The sequence below is a fragment of the Danio rerio genome, chromosome 4 (genome assembly GCF_049306965.1).
Source record: "Danio rerio strain Tuebingen ecotype United States chromosome 4, GRCz12tu, whole genome shotgun sequence".
Classification (NCBI taxonomy): Eukaryota; Metazoa; Chordata; class Actinopteri; order Cypriniformes; family Danionidae; genus Danio; species Danio rerio.
In genome coordinates, this window is record NC_133179.1 from 66644100 (window position 1) to 66661053 (window position 16954).

General features: G+C 37.1%; 1 protein-coding gene, 1 long non-coding RNA gene and 3 other non-coding genes across 5 annotated transcripts in view; 1 reads left to right on the forward strand and 4 right to left on the reverse strand.

Annotated features, from left to right (window-relative positions):
* LOC141381810 (uncharacterized) overlaps nucleotides 1–16954 on the forward strand; it is a 201291-nt gene that overhangs the window by 149439 nt on the left and 34898 nt on the right. The window lies entirely within an intron of this gene.
* Nucleotides 342–413, reverse strand: trnap-agg (transfer RNA proline (anticodon AGG)). The gene has a single exon. It is a non-coding gene; the product is annotated as a tRNA-Pro (tRNA).
* trnap-ugg (transfer RNA proline (anticodon UGG)) lies at nucleotides 1372–1443 on the reverse strand. The gene has a single exon. It is a non-coding gene; the product is annotated as a tRNA-Pro (tRNA).
* Nucleotides 11063–11144, reverse strand: trnas-cga (transfer RNA serine (anticodon CGA)). Its single transcript has one exon. It is a non-coding gene; the product is annotated as a tRNA-Ser (tRNA).
* LOC141381912 (uncharacterized) lies at nucleotides 11599–12633 on the reverse strand. The gene is made up of 3 exons (XR_012402817.1): nucleotides 12600–12633; nucleotides 12457–12517; nucleotides 11599–11705 (listed from the first exon to the last, which is right to left on the reverse strand). It is a non-coding gene; the product is annotated as an uncharacterized lncRNA (long non-coding RNA).

The window sequence follows — 16954 nt, forward strand, 5'->3', positions numbered from 1 at the left end:
AAGGGCACCCTAAACGAGAATCATACCCCTAGACCAACGAGCCACTGCAAAACAGTAACTTTATATGGCAACACTATCAGCTGACGAACTGGCATTCTCAGAAAAAGGCCTCTGTGTAAGCCACAACGCCCTTACAAAACAGTGGACAACTGTAAGGGCTCAACCGAAATTTGAATCTGGGATTTCTCACGGCATGAACGAGAATCATAGTCCTAGACAACCAAACCACTATGCAAAGGAATGCTTTATGTGCCGACACTATCTGCTGACAAACTGGAATTCTTCGAAAAAGTTTTTTTATGAAAGCCATAATGCCCTGTAAAACAACAGAATAACTGCAAGGGCTCGTCCGGGATTTGAACCCGGGACCTCTCGCACCCTAAGCGAGAATCATACCCCTAGACCAACAAGCCACAAAAGCTTGAATATTTTACAGGACGTCAGAAGCAACAGATGGTCAGAAATCCTTATCTAACAAACATTGAAGCAGGGCTTTTGCTTCATTTGGACCCGGGACTTCTGCAATGGTTCGTCCAGGATTTGAAAACAGGACCTCTCGCACCTTCAGCGAGAATCATGCCCGTAGACCACCGAGCCACTGCAAAACAGCCACTTTACATGGCAACACTATCTGCTGACAAACTGGCATTCTCAGAAAAAAGGCCTCTGTGTTAGCCACAACGACCTTACAAAACAGCAGACAAGTGTAAGGGCTCAACCGAAATTTGAATCTGGGATTTTTCATTGCATGAACGAAAATCATACTCCTAGACCAGCAAGCCACTATGCAAAGGAATGTTTTATGTGGCGACACTATCTGCTGACAAACTGAAGTTCTTCGAAAGATATTTTTACAAAGGACATAGTGCCCTGTAAAACGCATGACACCCACAAGGGCTCATCCGGGATTTGAACCCAGGACCTCTCTCACCCAAAGCGAGAATCATACCCCTAGGCCAACGAGCCACTACATTGATAAAATTTCACATGGCGTCAGAACCATCAGATAGTCAGAAAACTTTCTCTGACGAATCAAGGGCACCCTAAGCGAATATCATACACCTAATCCAACAAGCTTCTGTAACAGCCACTTTACATGGCAAAACTATCTGCTGACGAACTGGCATTCTCAGAAAAAAGGCCTCTGTGTAAGCCCGTAGACCTTTCAAAACAGCAGACAACTGTAAGGGCTCAACCGAAATTTGAATCTGGGATTTCTCATTGCATGAACGAAAATAATACTCCTAGACCAGCAAGCCAATATGCAAAGGAATGTTTTATGTGGCGACACTATCTGCTGACAAACTGGAATTCTTCGAAAGACATTTTAATGAAAGTCATAGTGCCCTGTAAAACACATGACACCTGCAAGGGCTCGTCCGGGATTTGAACCCGGGACCTCTCACACCCAAAGCGAGAATCATACCCCTAGATCAACGAGCCACTGCAAAACAGTAACTTTATATGGCAACACTATCAGCTGACGAACTGGCATTCTCAGAAAAAAGGCCTCTGTGTAAGCCACAACGCCCTTACAAAACAGCAGACAACTGTAAGGGCTCAACCGAAATTTGAATCTGGGATTTCTCACAGCATGAACGAGAATCATAGTCCTAGACAACCAAACTACTATGCAAAGGAATGTTTTATGCGCCGACACTATCTGCTGACAAACTGGAATTCTTCGAAATACATTTTTTTGTCTTTATTTTAACAAAACAAAAAAGAACAGAACAATGACAACAGCTTACAACCAAGAAATTTCTTAGCATCACAGCACATAATGAAAATCAAAATCAAAAAGAAGACATAAAAATACAGAGTAATAATAAAAATAGAAAAGTACATAAATTAACCAAAGTTTATGGTGATTTAAGGTTTTGCAAAAATGTACCTGAAATCCTAGGACCTACATATTCAAGCAACGGAGTCCAGATCTGATAAAAAAGTGTTTTTCTATGGAGAGAGATTAGACTCAATAATAATTCACGCAAAAGACACAATGTACACATGCGTAGCCAAATTCACATGCGTAAAATATTTATTTATACTCACAAAAACAATTCACATGCACAAAATAAAAATACATTTTCATAAAATACATTTCACAAATGTAAAACACCATTTGCAAATATATAAGAGTGTACAAAAAGTTTTGAATGTTTAAAATTCACGAGTTCATCCTGAATGAGAATGTGCAAATCCTCTCTCACGTACGACTCACCCTGAATACGAGTGTGTGCATTTTTGAGACTTTCCTGTCAGCACACACCTCCCACGTGAGTCACTCGTGCCCTGTAGCCAATAAGATGCGAGCTTACTGTTCAACCAATCACAACTCCCTGAGAACGCGGGAATGACCAAAGCGCTTCACTGTGCGCTCCATTTGCGCAGTCTGACCTAATTAACGGAGATGATCCTCTACGAAGAAGAATACTCCTCTATTTAGCATGGCAGGTGAAGAGCGGGATGCGCGGGTAAGTGGTTACTTGATTTCTATAGTGGTTTATGTATGCAAAGATTAAGTATCAAACGTTTGTTAAAGCAATGGCTGCTGTTGTTTATAATGTAAACTTTATAACGTAAATTAAGTCCGTTATTAAGCCAACATGGCGAGTGAAGAACGGGATGGTCGTGTAAAATAGCATGGCTTCTGTCATGGTCGATTCTAGGATTGTCATTCAAGGGAGCTCAGCTATAAATTTGATCGGGGACTAATTTGGGGGTAGAATCGATCGCGTACTAAAGTGAAGACCGGGAGAGCGTAATGCCGTTTTGGGTGTGGGTGGGTATGGGGGGTGGAGAGAGGAGATGATCGCCGACTGTAAGGAACGGGCGGGGTGGGGGTCGGCAGTGTTGATCGCGGACTATGAAGATAACAAATGATAAAAGGTATAATTGGTATTTGTCTTACAGGCACTGTCATCAGAAGTAGAAATAGCAGCAAAAGCTCTGATCGATGTATTAGCCAGGGGCCTTACTCCATCTTCGTAAAGAAATGCACTAGCTAGTGGTAGTAGACCAATGAGAGAAAGCATCTCAAGTGGGACCATTCCTTTGCCTGCAGAGCCTGAAAACATGGTAAGGCAAGCCTTAAAAAGGTAATTTTTCATGTTTACTGTAAAACACAACTTTTTGTGTCATGCAAAAAATGTTTCTTATTATTAATATGTTTATTCATTTTGCCCTTTTGTCACTATAGGCAATTCCCAAGTATGTTTGGGACAGAGATTTTTCTGTGGCCAAACCTGGAAACATTAAAAAAAAATGATTTTCAAATCCATGTCCTCTCTGAACCATCACCATTCACACCAAAAGGAGATGAAGACCTTGAGCTTGTCCATGCTGGACTTGGAAAAAGGCTTTTAACTGTTCCAGATAATTTTAAACACAGTGAGTTAATTGCAAATGTTACCATAATACTAGGAATTGATGGGAGTTTTATATCTGTTGGAAAAAAAAAAAAAAAAAAACTAAATGATGAATTTTGTTTCATTCTTAAGATTGTCAGTCTGCTTGAAGGAGAGTTTCCCAAATTAAAAACACTTCAGGGTGGCTGGATGTTTTACAAGTCTACAGGTATTTATGTTTTGCATGTTACATATAAACAAAAAATGATTTGTGTGCATTTGCAATAACTTTGCACTTTTGTAAATTAATGAAACTGGTATGTGCTTTGTTGGCGTTAATAATTTAGTAATAAGCTTCATTAGTTTAAACTTTTTAGTCAAGGACATGTTTCTCTGCCATGTTCTAAGATTATGGCATGCCCTACTTCAGTTTTCCAGTGGTAAACAGAGCTTTATAGAACATTTCTTTCCAAAATTTTAGGTGACACATTTATAACAATATTGCTAGCCCAAGAAGGCAACAGTAGTCCTGAATGTGATTCTCAATTGATTTTGCCATTTGGTGGGGGTGGGCGGCGTAAGCTGTCTATAATTCCCACAGATGCTGATGAATACTCAACTCGACTCCTAAAATCAGTGTCAAATAATGGAAAGAACATGCTGTTTGTAGTTCCATTACAGGAACAGCTTTCCACTGAACCATTACCTTATGATTCTGTGGAGTTTGCTAAGATGCCACAGTCCAGCTGTATGAAATGTGGTAAGAAAATACCACTGCCATTGCTGCCCTTACACATTGAAGAGTGTAAAGAAGCTGAGACAGTAAGTCATACAGTATTATGGTTTTATTTTTCTATCAATATTATTTATTTACAATGCCAATGCATTTTGATTACTTTTATTAGGAGTCTTCAAATGATGTGACCATTCTAGATGATGATGTAGACGAAAATGTAATCGAAACTGTTGACCAGCCAAGCCTACTTCACCCCATCTTAGAACCATCATTACAGGTCTTTGATCAAAGCCTATTTCTTGTATTTGGGTATACTCACTATATTTGAATATACCCAATTCGTGGTTCCATAAAGAATGTGTTTGAAGCTATTAAAAATTTGAGACTATTCTTAATATTTTAGAATCTTTTTATGGGGTAGAATATGTATGTTCTTCAACAAATTTGCTACAAACATACATTGTTTAATTTATTTTTACTTTTTACAGATTTGTCCAATTTGCCAGATCTCTTTCCCAACTGATGTCTTGCCTTTTCATGCAAGCATGTGTGGTGAAGGGTAAAGTTATGCTAAAAATTGTAGGATGACATGCCTTTAATACTAAAGGATTAGTTTGCACAGTTTGTTTTGGTTGTATATATCTCGAGGGAGATGTACAAAGATCAGATGGAATGTAGGGTAAAAAATTAACAAAATAATTTTCTGGTGGACTGTCTTAAATTTAAATTAATGTGTTGGTTTCATAAACTGGGTCAGTAGTAGACATTATTAGATTTGATGTATGTAGCTTTTATAAGCCTTGCTTTGAGAAAATCATTACTGGTTAATTTTGACATTAACGACTATATACAGTATGTCATTGTAAGTTACATCCAGACTTTGTCTGGCACTAGGGTCTAAGCCTTGTCTATGAAACTGGGCAAATGCTTTTAATATGCATGAAAATTTTTGAAGTGGCTTAATGAACACAATTGAAATTGTTTGTGTCTTGCCTGTTTTAGAGAAAGGACTTTTGGTGACAATGATTCTTCATTCACTTTAAATACAGAAGAATTGCCAGGACCCTCAACTGCACAATCTTCAACATCCCTGTCTGCAGGTTAGACACAACACATTTTATTTTTTTAGTGCTGTTGTACTGTAAAATGATAAGTGCATCTTTATTCATTTATTCTTTCATCTTTTTTGTATTGTTATTCAACTATGCTTGTAAAATGGTATTTAGATAAATTGTTCATTTGATTTCAGCATGGAAAAATGAAATTGACCCATTCAAATCATCTCGAATGTTCTGTGATGAGCTGCTCTCCATCAATTCACACTGTCCATCTCTATCATTACTCATCAACCAGTTTGATACTATGGATGAACAAGATAGTACCCTGGTTTCATTTTATAAAATGAACAGTGCTAATTGGTCCGCTCCATTGAAATATAGATTGACTGGTACTCCTTTTTTATTATTAAAATCATTTGAATCGCTTATAGTCTGTACAGTTTGTGCAACGAACTTGCTTCATTTTGTATTTTTTTTAGGAGATGCAGCTGTTGGCAAAGGAGTTAACCGCCATATTTTGTCAATGATGATGCAAAAACTGAAGACTGGCTTCACTTTAAATTTGGGTTTGTAATTGGTTGCAGTTCGGTTACATGTGCACACACACACACACACACACACACACACACACACACACACGCGCACACACACACATTTATATATATATATATATATATATATATATATATATATATATATATATATATATATATATATATATATATATATATATAAAGTTAATTTTCGTCAACACTGCCTGTAACCCTGACCTTTTTCTGTATGATTTCGTGCACTGTACTTGAGAAGCCTTTTGCACACCTGATAAGATGTAAAATGTTCATAACATTATCTTTCTATTTACTGGTGGGCAATGCAGATCGATGCTGACTGGTACCACCACAGTGCATACAGAGAAAACATTTGTTTAGAATTTTACAGATGTGATTTGATGTTTTATGTCTCTTTTGCTTTTGGGCTATTACAGATTTTATACAACTAGTACTATTAGTTCATTCTTACTGATTAGATTTTTTAGGTTCATCTACTACAGCCCTTTTTGAGGGGGGAAAAAACCACCGTGTACCTTCTGCATCTGCTGTACTACGGGACAGCAACCTGTTCCAGATGGCTGGCCGGATGATAGGCCATTCATTTTTGCATGGAGGTCCTAGTCTTTCTGGACTGAGCATACCCGTGGTCATAATCAGCTCAGACCTCGTTTATTTTAAAATAATTTAATTCACAGGAATTAGAAAAATAAGAAAGTTACATTTCTTTTTTAATTCTCCCCAAAATTAAAGAACTTCAGTTAAAATGATTAATGATGTGTCTCCATCTAAAGAATTCTTGAGATTAAAAGTTGATACTGAGGAGAATTTGTCAATTTTGTGAAAGATATTGAAAACACTGAGCATGTTTATACAATTGCATATACTCATGTACATGACTCATAACATATAATGTCGCGCACATCATTAATTCCATTTTATTTACTTGTGTAAATATATATTTATTCACTTTTTAAATTAAATACAGTAATATTATTGACTAATATGAAAATGTTTATCTGATTTATGTACAATGCAGTTTTTACAGTAATATTTTTTGTCTTTTAGTAGAAATATTATACGAGTGACTTGCTTTGTTTATCAAATAAAGTGTATCTAATTGGATTTGCATTTTAAACATTAAATAAAAGTTTAAAAGATAATATTTTTTGTTTCACATATTTAGGTTTTAGTTATAATACTCCCAAAATATTTTGGCAGAAATCCACAGATTTTTATCAATATTCTTCGCAGAAATAGCAAAAAACATTGACAGATTCTTTCTGGCCCTACTCATGACTCATAATACGTAATGCATAATACAGAATGTCTCATGTCAATATCCGTTTAAACCCTTTTTACAATAAACAAGTTAAATTTGGTGTAACTAAAACAAATTGTACACAGCATTACCTGGTTAACAACCTTTTATTCTTTGCAAAACATTCTTCATTTATAAATGCAGGTTTTTGGACCTTCTTTTTAAGTGTGACTTTGAGATTATTAGACTCATGAAAGGCCTAATAAAAGTATCCTCTTTCAATTTTTATTTTGCTCACCTATCATTGCTGGTTAGTAAAAGTATATATATATATATATATATATATATATATATATATATATATGTATATATATATATATATTAGGGATGCACGATATATCGGCGGCCATATCGGTATCGGCCGATAAATGCTATTTTTAGGACTATCGTTATCGATCCGATGTCTAAATTCGGCCGATATCTTTAAGCCGATAAATTACGTAATTGTACAGACTTGAGTGCTGCGCACGCGTGGGCGGAACTTGTTTAGACTTGCCCATTGCACTATAATGGATCTCTCTTCACACTGTTTATTCCTTCAAAGTCTGTCATTTCTTCAAGTGGTATTGCTGTGCGTTAATAAGTCAGTAAGTAACCATTTTCCTTATCATTGTAGATGTGTTTGATTGAGTGTCATTGTGTATTTTGCTTTAAATCGCCTCAGGAAAAATATTACCTATGTAAACCTTTCCAGCTCCGTCTCTTTGTTGTGTCGAGATAGCAGGGGATCTTAACTTATTACTCCAGGGTCGAATAATATTAGTTTCGTGGTGAATTGCCTTCTCTTTTAGTTGCAGCCGGTGAATGAACGAGGACACATGTAACTTGGTCCAAAATATTTATTACTTTCCATGTGGTACAACAAATCAGTCACTTAAAATAGTCTCATTGCCCAAAATCCGCTCCTATCTCTCTCCCTCTCCCTCTACGCTTCACACACACACACACCAAACTGCAACTGGAACCGCACATTTTACAACAGTTGTTTGTAATCTGATTATTTGTTATTATCAACGCGTTGCTTGTCATGTGTTGTTGATGTAAGATGTATTCAGTTTGATCGAAATATTCATATTGATTATGACGAGCGCGCGAGCTGTCACCGCGCGCACACACACACTGTAGCACGGGGGGTGAATCCAGTCATAGAGGCTCTCGACCAGCGGCTCATTCTGTCTTTATATACAGCTCTGTTAGCCATAAAGTCAGCTCATTGCAGGTTTTGTATGAAAATCGGACTCTGATGGCAACTCTTCCTCTACAGTTGAGTAAAACTCAGCGGTTTATCATAAACTTTTCATCGATCATTTTCCCCCCGCAATTGACAGCAAGAACGAGTGCAGACGCATCTGATTGACAAGCAGCAGCTACATGTTCGAAAGAATCTAAAACGCCAAATAGCATGAATCTGTGCCGCATTTTCTAAACGTACTATCTGTAAGCTGTTTACTTGTACGGTGGCTCTGAACTGTCAAAACACCTCTAAAAAAGGCTTTTTCGGACATGACGTATTTGTACATGTGTACATCACTGTAACACGTTTTATTCAAGAACATTTGAGCTGGTTTTTAGTCCTTTGTGTTTTCATTTTCATCTTATTTAAATATATTTAATTTGCTTGTTAAATAAATCATATTTTGTTATTTACCCTTCTTAATTTTATGTGTAAGAATCAGCTCTTTGGTTTAAATCATGTTTAAACTTTGGGGATTCGAATCAAAGATTCGAACATGATTCACATAGAATTATTTAAAGCTTACACTTAACTTAAGTATTTGTCCAGCAAATAGAATGTTTAGTGTAAAGCAATTCTGTATTATATTATTACGTGGCCAACAATAACAATATAAAAACAGTATCTAATTATTTAATGAGCAAGGTAGCAGTATCTGAAGCTGAGGCATTAACTTATAAAGCACACAACACAACAACACAGATCTTAAAACGAAACAAAAGTTTATTGCTACTCTATAACACAAAGTACTAATCTACGTAAAACAAACAAATGCACATACATACACACACACACAAGCAGTTTGAGGAGAGTTTTGACTGAGTGGATTCAACTTCTAGCCTTTGCTAAGTTCTTAGCATTGTAACCTGAGAGAAACCATAAAAGCAGAGAATTTCGTTATTCTTTACTACTTAAACATAATTCACACCAGATTCAGTAATGGGTAGAAACCTTGTTTGTGCTACTTGCGTTCTGATGGAATTTTTGGTTTCTTCGACTGGTCCAAAGGGAAATCCCGGTGAAGCTGATTGGTCAGCGTAGCAACTTCAGTGACGTGATGGAATTCCCTTGTCGGTGAAGAGGGGTTTCCTTAGTCGGTTGCTAGGGATACGGATGTTGGACAAGGCGGCGTTCGAAGTCCTTCCTGGGTTCCTGTAGTTAGGATGAGTTTCAGAGTTTGGATGTGTTGACCCGATGGCTTGTTGTTGAAGCGGTTGCACAAGCAGATCGGGGGTCGAGCCGGCAGCAAGTGAAGGTCGCGGTCTGCTCCGTGATGTAACGAGGCTTCCGGCGAGGCGATGTAACGGCCACAGCACGAGAAGAGCGACGTCCGGGCAGCGACGGCGGTGACGACTGGCAAAGATGACTGGCAAAAGACGACGAGGAAATTCCTTTGTTCAAAGTTTTATAGGCTTTGGTAGAGGCTGGGTCTACACAATACTTTTCCAATCAGATAAGGTGCGGGGTGGAGTCACACCCCAATTCTGCCCTATAGGAGGCCGGGTTGACACCTGGTGTGGGTGCTGCTTTGATAGCATAGTGGTTAAAATAAAGTCTTATAACATCGACACTTTTCATAGTATGGTTTCTTCATATAAACCAATGCATTTGAAATGTTCCTAGCTTTCAATCGATACCAAACATGAAGTATTTCACAAACATTCTGTAGATTTCACTTGTCGCTGAGGGCTATAACTCAATAACTATCCATAACAGTTTTGTTAAACACATGGAACATGTACACACAAAAACCTACAGAAACATAAAGCAAACGTACATTACTCAAATAAACTGTTTTACTTAAATGTCCATTAAACTTTGGAAGCGTTTCTGATCGCTTCTGTGTCTGCCTGAGAATGTGTATTCCTTGCAGACGCCAAAGGACACGCGAACCAAAAGGTACTTCTCAAAAACCGGTTTGGTGGGTTTTTGATTGTAGAGCCTCTTATTGTTTTAAGGTGTAAAGTTAATTAACACGCAACTGTGATGTTGACTGGCTAGTCATCCTGTGGATTGCCTTTTGCTGGGTGCCTGTGGGTTGCTTTGAAAATGAAATCAAAGCTCAGACTTGTAGGCACCAACCAATCTTTTAAGGATAACATGGTCTGTGACTTGTTCGGTTCTGGAACAATCCGTTGACTCCCCACACAGGGCTTAGAAGATTTCGCATCACACTGTAAGTTTGTGGTCCCACAACACTTATGAGAATAGCTCTTTGCTTACCCTCATCTTCGATTCCATTAGACACGAAAAATTGCTCCAGCACTTCGGAATATTCTTCCCATGTTTGAATTTTAGCATCAAACATTTTTAGTGAGCCAATAGTTCCTGTAGCCATGGTTGCTTTTCACACGATCTTTTTTTTTTTTTTCTTCTAATTCCATCACAGGCAGTTATTAGCACAGTGTTCCGTCATTTCTACCTCATTAATTTGCTGTCATCACGTGCTTCCGCTTTATCCTCGTCGCCAAAAATGTTGTATCTTCAATAAAGATAACTCTACTGCAAGTATAGGGTTGAAACGAACATTTACTTCTGTTTACTTTAGTTGTAACAACAGACAATTTAACCGTATGCCTTCCTGCATCGGCTCTCGTCTTTCAACTGGGTTACAGGCAATAACACACATGTATAAACCAATAACGACCTCTTGTGGTTACTCCAGGATACTACAGCCCCCAGGGCAGTTAGATAGCATGTGCTACCGTTTTATTTTTGTTGCTTTTCCCTTCCAGCACTGCCCTTTTCCCCAAGAAACAATGGAGTTGCAAACAATCATGGAAGGTTGCAAACTAAGTCCTGCGCACTGCCTGGACGTAGTCGGCAGGATTCGAACCTGCGTGGGGAAACCCCAATGGATTTCGAGTCCATCGCCTTAACCACTCGGCCACGACTACAAGACTGCTTGCAAAGCCATGTCCTCAAGCCTAGTACACGTGTTGTGCATCCAGATGAATCTTTCGGCAAGCAATTGCTCAACGGCACAAGCTGTGGCTCCACAAAAAGAGTCTTGCATGTGTGACGAGGGTATAGAGTAGGGTTTAAATCTCTTTAAATAAAAATAACCGACTACGCCACCCCGGGAGTTACCCAGGGAAACAACTATTAGAAAAGGACACAGGTTCGTTTCTCCCAGAAAGGCACAGAGACGTGAGTTAATGAAAAAGTACAAAAATATTTATTTGGAATAAAACTATCAAATGGTACGGTTCTTAAAAACACATCAAAAACTCCCACTTCATTATTAAACACAAGAAACAATAAATAAACAAAACCAAACCAGGATTGGAGGTTCCCACTGACTGGGTACGAGTGGACAGACTTTACCCCAGCACACGCACACACCACAGTGCACTCAAAAATCACGCTATCACGCACTCAGTGTCCACAGCACACGATAGAGAAACACCACCACCAGTGGAAAGTGACCCGTCATCCACCGGGGGAAACCTCAGTTCCTGAAATAAATAAAAATAAAAATAAATAACCAACAAAACACAAATAAGTGGGTCAATCAGGTTAACACTTACTTTACATGATCTAATTGAAAGATAGCTACAGCTGTATTTACACCATCTGACCTACACTAGACCCAACATTAACTGTTACTAGAAATAAGACTAAACTCACAAAAGAATACTCTTAATAACGAAAAACAAATCAATACTTTGCATAAATAAAGACACAACAAAAAAAACAGAAGAATGCTAATGTATACAAATCAATTATCCAACACAAATAAACAAATGAAAGAATGAAGGGGAGCACAAAGCAGCACGCTAAGAGTTATTGCAGGCAGTCCCCGCTAGCAGCTGCATTGGTGGTGTCCAAGCGGCAGCCAATACGCCGCCGTTAGCATTAGCAGCAGTTGCAGACGGTCTCTGGTAACCACGGCAATAGCGATGAACACGGGAGCTAGTAAGCAAATGATACCAGAGGAAGATCCGACGTAAGAGAGAAAGAAAGGGGAAAAGGGAGGATCCTAAGGAGGAAAAGTGCAAACAAGCCCATTAACATGGTCCTTTAAATGATCACACCATATCATACGTGCTTCACTTACCAATGGGCGCACACTCAGACACGTTCTAATCACGCGTTGGTCGATACAATACAGCGAGGTGCCGGAATTAATAGCTGTACAGCATGAAACACGCAGGTTAAAATGCGGCTAAACCCCATTACATCAGCCAGTTCAAAGCCATCACATACCTGCAACTGAACAGTCATCCAGCCACCACAGCCAAGGGAAAAGCCACCGCCACACGATGCACTAGAACAATGCCAAAAGAGAGCTTAACGTGGGTCGATTCAAACAACTTACAAAAAATTCAGAACGAGCGCAGAGCCTCTACCTGTAGCCGCGGCTACAGACACCCAAACCAGTGCGTCGGAGTCGGACGTGACGTATCCCAAGCACCGACCAATCAGGTTTAAAAAGGCGGTGCTACGTGCCAATTGGCCGATGTCAATGCCAATCAGCTGCACAGCACCATCACATTTTGGTTACTCATTTCAATCAGCTGCACTACACCATCACACATGCCAAAATAGGGACTTGAACCCTGGACCCTCAGATTAAAAGTCTGATGCTCTACCGAATGAGGTATCCGGGCTCCATGGAAAGGCTTTTTAAGTAGGCAAGGTTTAGGGTTGTGGTCGGCGCAGACCTTTACGGTAAACAAAAGTTTACCGTGGGGTTGGGTTAAGCCGTATGGTTGGTATACATGTTGCTAAAACACAAGTTTACTGTGAGGTTGGGTTTATGGTTGTTGTAGGTGCAGACATCAGTACAACACAATAGTTTGGACTCCATGTCATGTAGGAGACATTAAATAGATCAATGACAACTGCAGAAGGTCTTTCTGTTGTTGTAGCATAGAATGGAAACTTAACAATTGACAAGATCCCTTCCATGCCTTAGAAGCCTGACTTGATCAATGTTTATCTTCACAGCATGCTGGCATCAAAGGTCCCGTTGCTCATATCAAATCCCTAGTCTTTCACACTATAGGAAACGTAAACATTCAGCCTGCACTAAAAGGAGGCTGGAGATTAAGGATGGCAACACAGAGTGCAACGTCAATGTCACCTTGAAAAACCTGCCATGACCCGAATTCAAACCAGGGTTGCTGCGGCCACAAAACAAATTACTAACCACTATACAACCACGGCGAGCTATGGGACAGCCATTGCAGTCCTTGTTTGGTATGTTCCTCCATGTGATATGGTCCTTCCTGTTCAGTGAGCATACGCTGTTGTTTTTCTTCTCCTACCAGCACAACACTTTTCCCCAGAAAAACTGGAAATGCAAACAATTGATGACTGTTGCAATTTTAAAAAGGAACAGGATGTAGGTATAGTCTGCAAGACTTGAACCTGCAGGAGGAGACCCCAATGGATTTCTAGTTGATCGCCTTAATCACTCGGCCACAACTACAAGACTGCCTTTACTCCCATGTCCTCATGCCTAGTACACGTGTTGTAAGCTGGGAAACAATAGTCTGTTTTGGAAGGGGAAGAAAAAAATATGAGAAAAAGAAGAAAATTTGAAAAATTGAGAATGAAAGAAGTTAAGGTTTTATTTTGGATTTTCTGCCCACCAGAAACTACTCAATGCATATATAACAGTACTAGTTCAAGAAATATGTCCATAAATAACACTTTGGGTAGATCACAAGGTTGAAGGTTCAATTCCCGACTGGAGCAGATATCTCTAACCAGGTTTTGTAATGGGTCAATCATGAACGAGTCCTCTATCGGGTCTGAGTCACTCGTTCCTCACGGGCCAATTATATGCGTTTAGAGCTGAAAAAAGAATTGAACCGCTCATCTCTCGATACCTCGGGTTTGAGTCATTCTGTCACGTAAATAACAAACGACTCAAGACTTGAAAGGTGAACTAATTATGATGGCTTCTATCGGCTCAGACTGTGTACATTAGTTAAGATTATATGTGACTGCCAGTGTAACATAACCAAACCACTGACATTAAAAGACATGAAGAGTTGAGCTGAGCAAAGAGACAAAAATACTTTCATTGACAAAAGAGCAGGTAAACACTGAATTATTATTTTCTCTTTCTTATAGTATTCTATTTATGACTTATGTGTCATGCAATCAACCTTTTGAGCTAGTTGTAGATGTTTTGGAAAAATTCGTAAAATTTTAATAACATTTTGGCAAACTGAACCAAGTGAACGAAATGACTAGAAAAAAGACTTAAAGATCCGAGTCAGTAAAATGATCCGAACTTCCCATCACTAAACAGGTTTTTAAATGGATGCATGTAGTATGTAATAAATAATGCACTTTGCATTGCTTGAGAAAAAATACCAAATTTTTATAATCTATTTTACAAATGAAAGTAATTAGAATTTACAGTTTGTACTTGTTTTCTCTGAAATGATGCAGGCAATCAATAAAGATAAAGACCTTACTGTTTAAATATATTGCAGTTTATTACAAAATATACATCGAAACACACACAGCAAGCATATGACAGAAATAAAACAATTATATATAAAATACAATTTTGAAATGAATTACAACTAAAGTATAAAAGGCAGAGGATTCTTATGTTAACACAGCAAGCATATTACATAAATACAATGACTATTGAATAAATAACTATAAATAAAATCCTATTTTGAAAATAAATTAAAATGCAAATACAAAAGTAACTTGGTAAAAACAAGCAAGTACAGTTGAAGTCAAAATTATGAACCCCCCTTTTGATATTATTTTTCCATTTTTAAATATTTCCATAATGATGCTTAACAGAGCAAGGTAATTTTCACAGTCAGATAATAATAATTATAAAAAGTATAAACTTTCACAGTATGTCTGATATCTTTTTCTGCTGGAGATATTCTTATTTGTTTTATTTTGGCCAGACTAAAAGCAGTTTTTACATTTTTTAAATTCATTTTAAGGTCAGAATTATTAGCCCCTTTAAGCTATATATATATATATATATATATATATATATATATATATATATATATATATATATATTTTTTTTTTTTTTTTTTTTTTTTTTTTTTTTCGATAGTCTAAAGAACAAACCATCATTATACAATAACTTGCCTAATAAGTCTTGAATAACATCTAGTAAAATATTATTTCATAAATGTGTTGAAAAAAATATTCTCTCCGTTAAACAGAAATTGTGGAAATAATAAACAGAGGGGCTAATAATTCAGGGGGGCTAATAATTCTGACATCAACTGTATGTATATGAAGAGTTTGGTTGCAAAACGCCATAAACGCCATTTTTTGACATTTGGATTTTATTATTGGAAATCACAGTTCAGATGTACCTTAATCTATGTGTGAATTTCTGCCATTTATAACATTTAAGAAAGTACATTTTAGGCCAAGTACAACATGTATTTTTTTCAAAAAACCTAAAATCAACATTTCTTTTGATATCAAATTCACGTTGATCACCGACGTTGATTTAACATCGTTTTGCTCATCGGGGTAATGTTAAAACGACGTCAGGCACTACATTCAAATCTAACCTGAAATCGTCGCAATTGGTTACTTACCCAACGTTGAATCAATGCTGATTTTCAGTCGATCGAAACAACGTTATAGAATCCACGCATTTTCAACATATAAACGACCTAATTGGTTTATCTAACGTTGAAATGATGTTAATTTTAGGTCGATTGGAACATCATAGAATTCACAAATATTCAACATATAATTTATCCAAATGATTTAACGTTGAAATGAATGCTTAAACAACCTTTTCAACATCAAACCAACACATATTACATAATTACAGTTTTTTAAAGGATACATAATATAATTTAATCTGTATATATGATAAAACACACCACAATCTGTCATCATTTTTTATTTATACAAATATTCATCTGTACACATTCATTAAGAGCATAAATTCATTCAACTCTTCTACACACACAGTACACTTAAACACACAGAGAGAACATTTAAATTATAGGCTAAAATAGTGAAAACCAGTTACTCAAAAATAAAACTGTGGAATATTAAATACATTTGTCTATTTGTGTTCTATTTCAACATGTATTTTTTTTAGAGTAAAAATGCATTTAATTTTAAGATGTGCATAATAACAATTTACTATTAGGGTCAAAATACAGGTTTAAATCTCAATGCTTAAGCTGTTTAAAGAACAACATTTATTGAATTAACTGAGAAAGATACAATATGCCTATCACAGAAACTAAAATGCAGATGCAACCATAGAAAAAAAAAGTATTCTCGTTGGATTAGCAGGGTCAATAAATAAATTAAATAAAAACAAATTTGTTTTTTAGGTGGTGTAAAACTGTCGGGAAGCCATTTCTCTACAGTGCCACCATTTACTAGAATTTTATCCCGGATTTTCCAGAAATACTAAGTATTAGTGACCCAGACACTTGTCTGAGAACAAGCTTGAAATATTACAACCACCAGTAAGAATTGCAAGCTTGTTTTTAAATTACAATTACTTTTTTCAAAGTATCATTGTTTAATGACTAAATGCTATAAATAAAAAACAGCGCTGCGACCAAAGAATGTAAATACTGAATAATCCTATGCAATGCACATGGTCCTATTATAACGTTTGTTTTATTTACAAACAACAAACATTAAAAAAATTGCAATAATTTAAAGCAATGAAAATCTATATGTATATCTATATATAAATCTAAAAAAAAAATACTTTAAACGG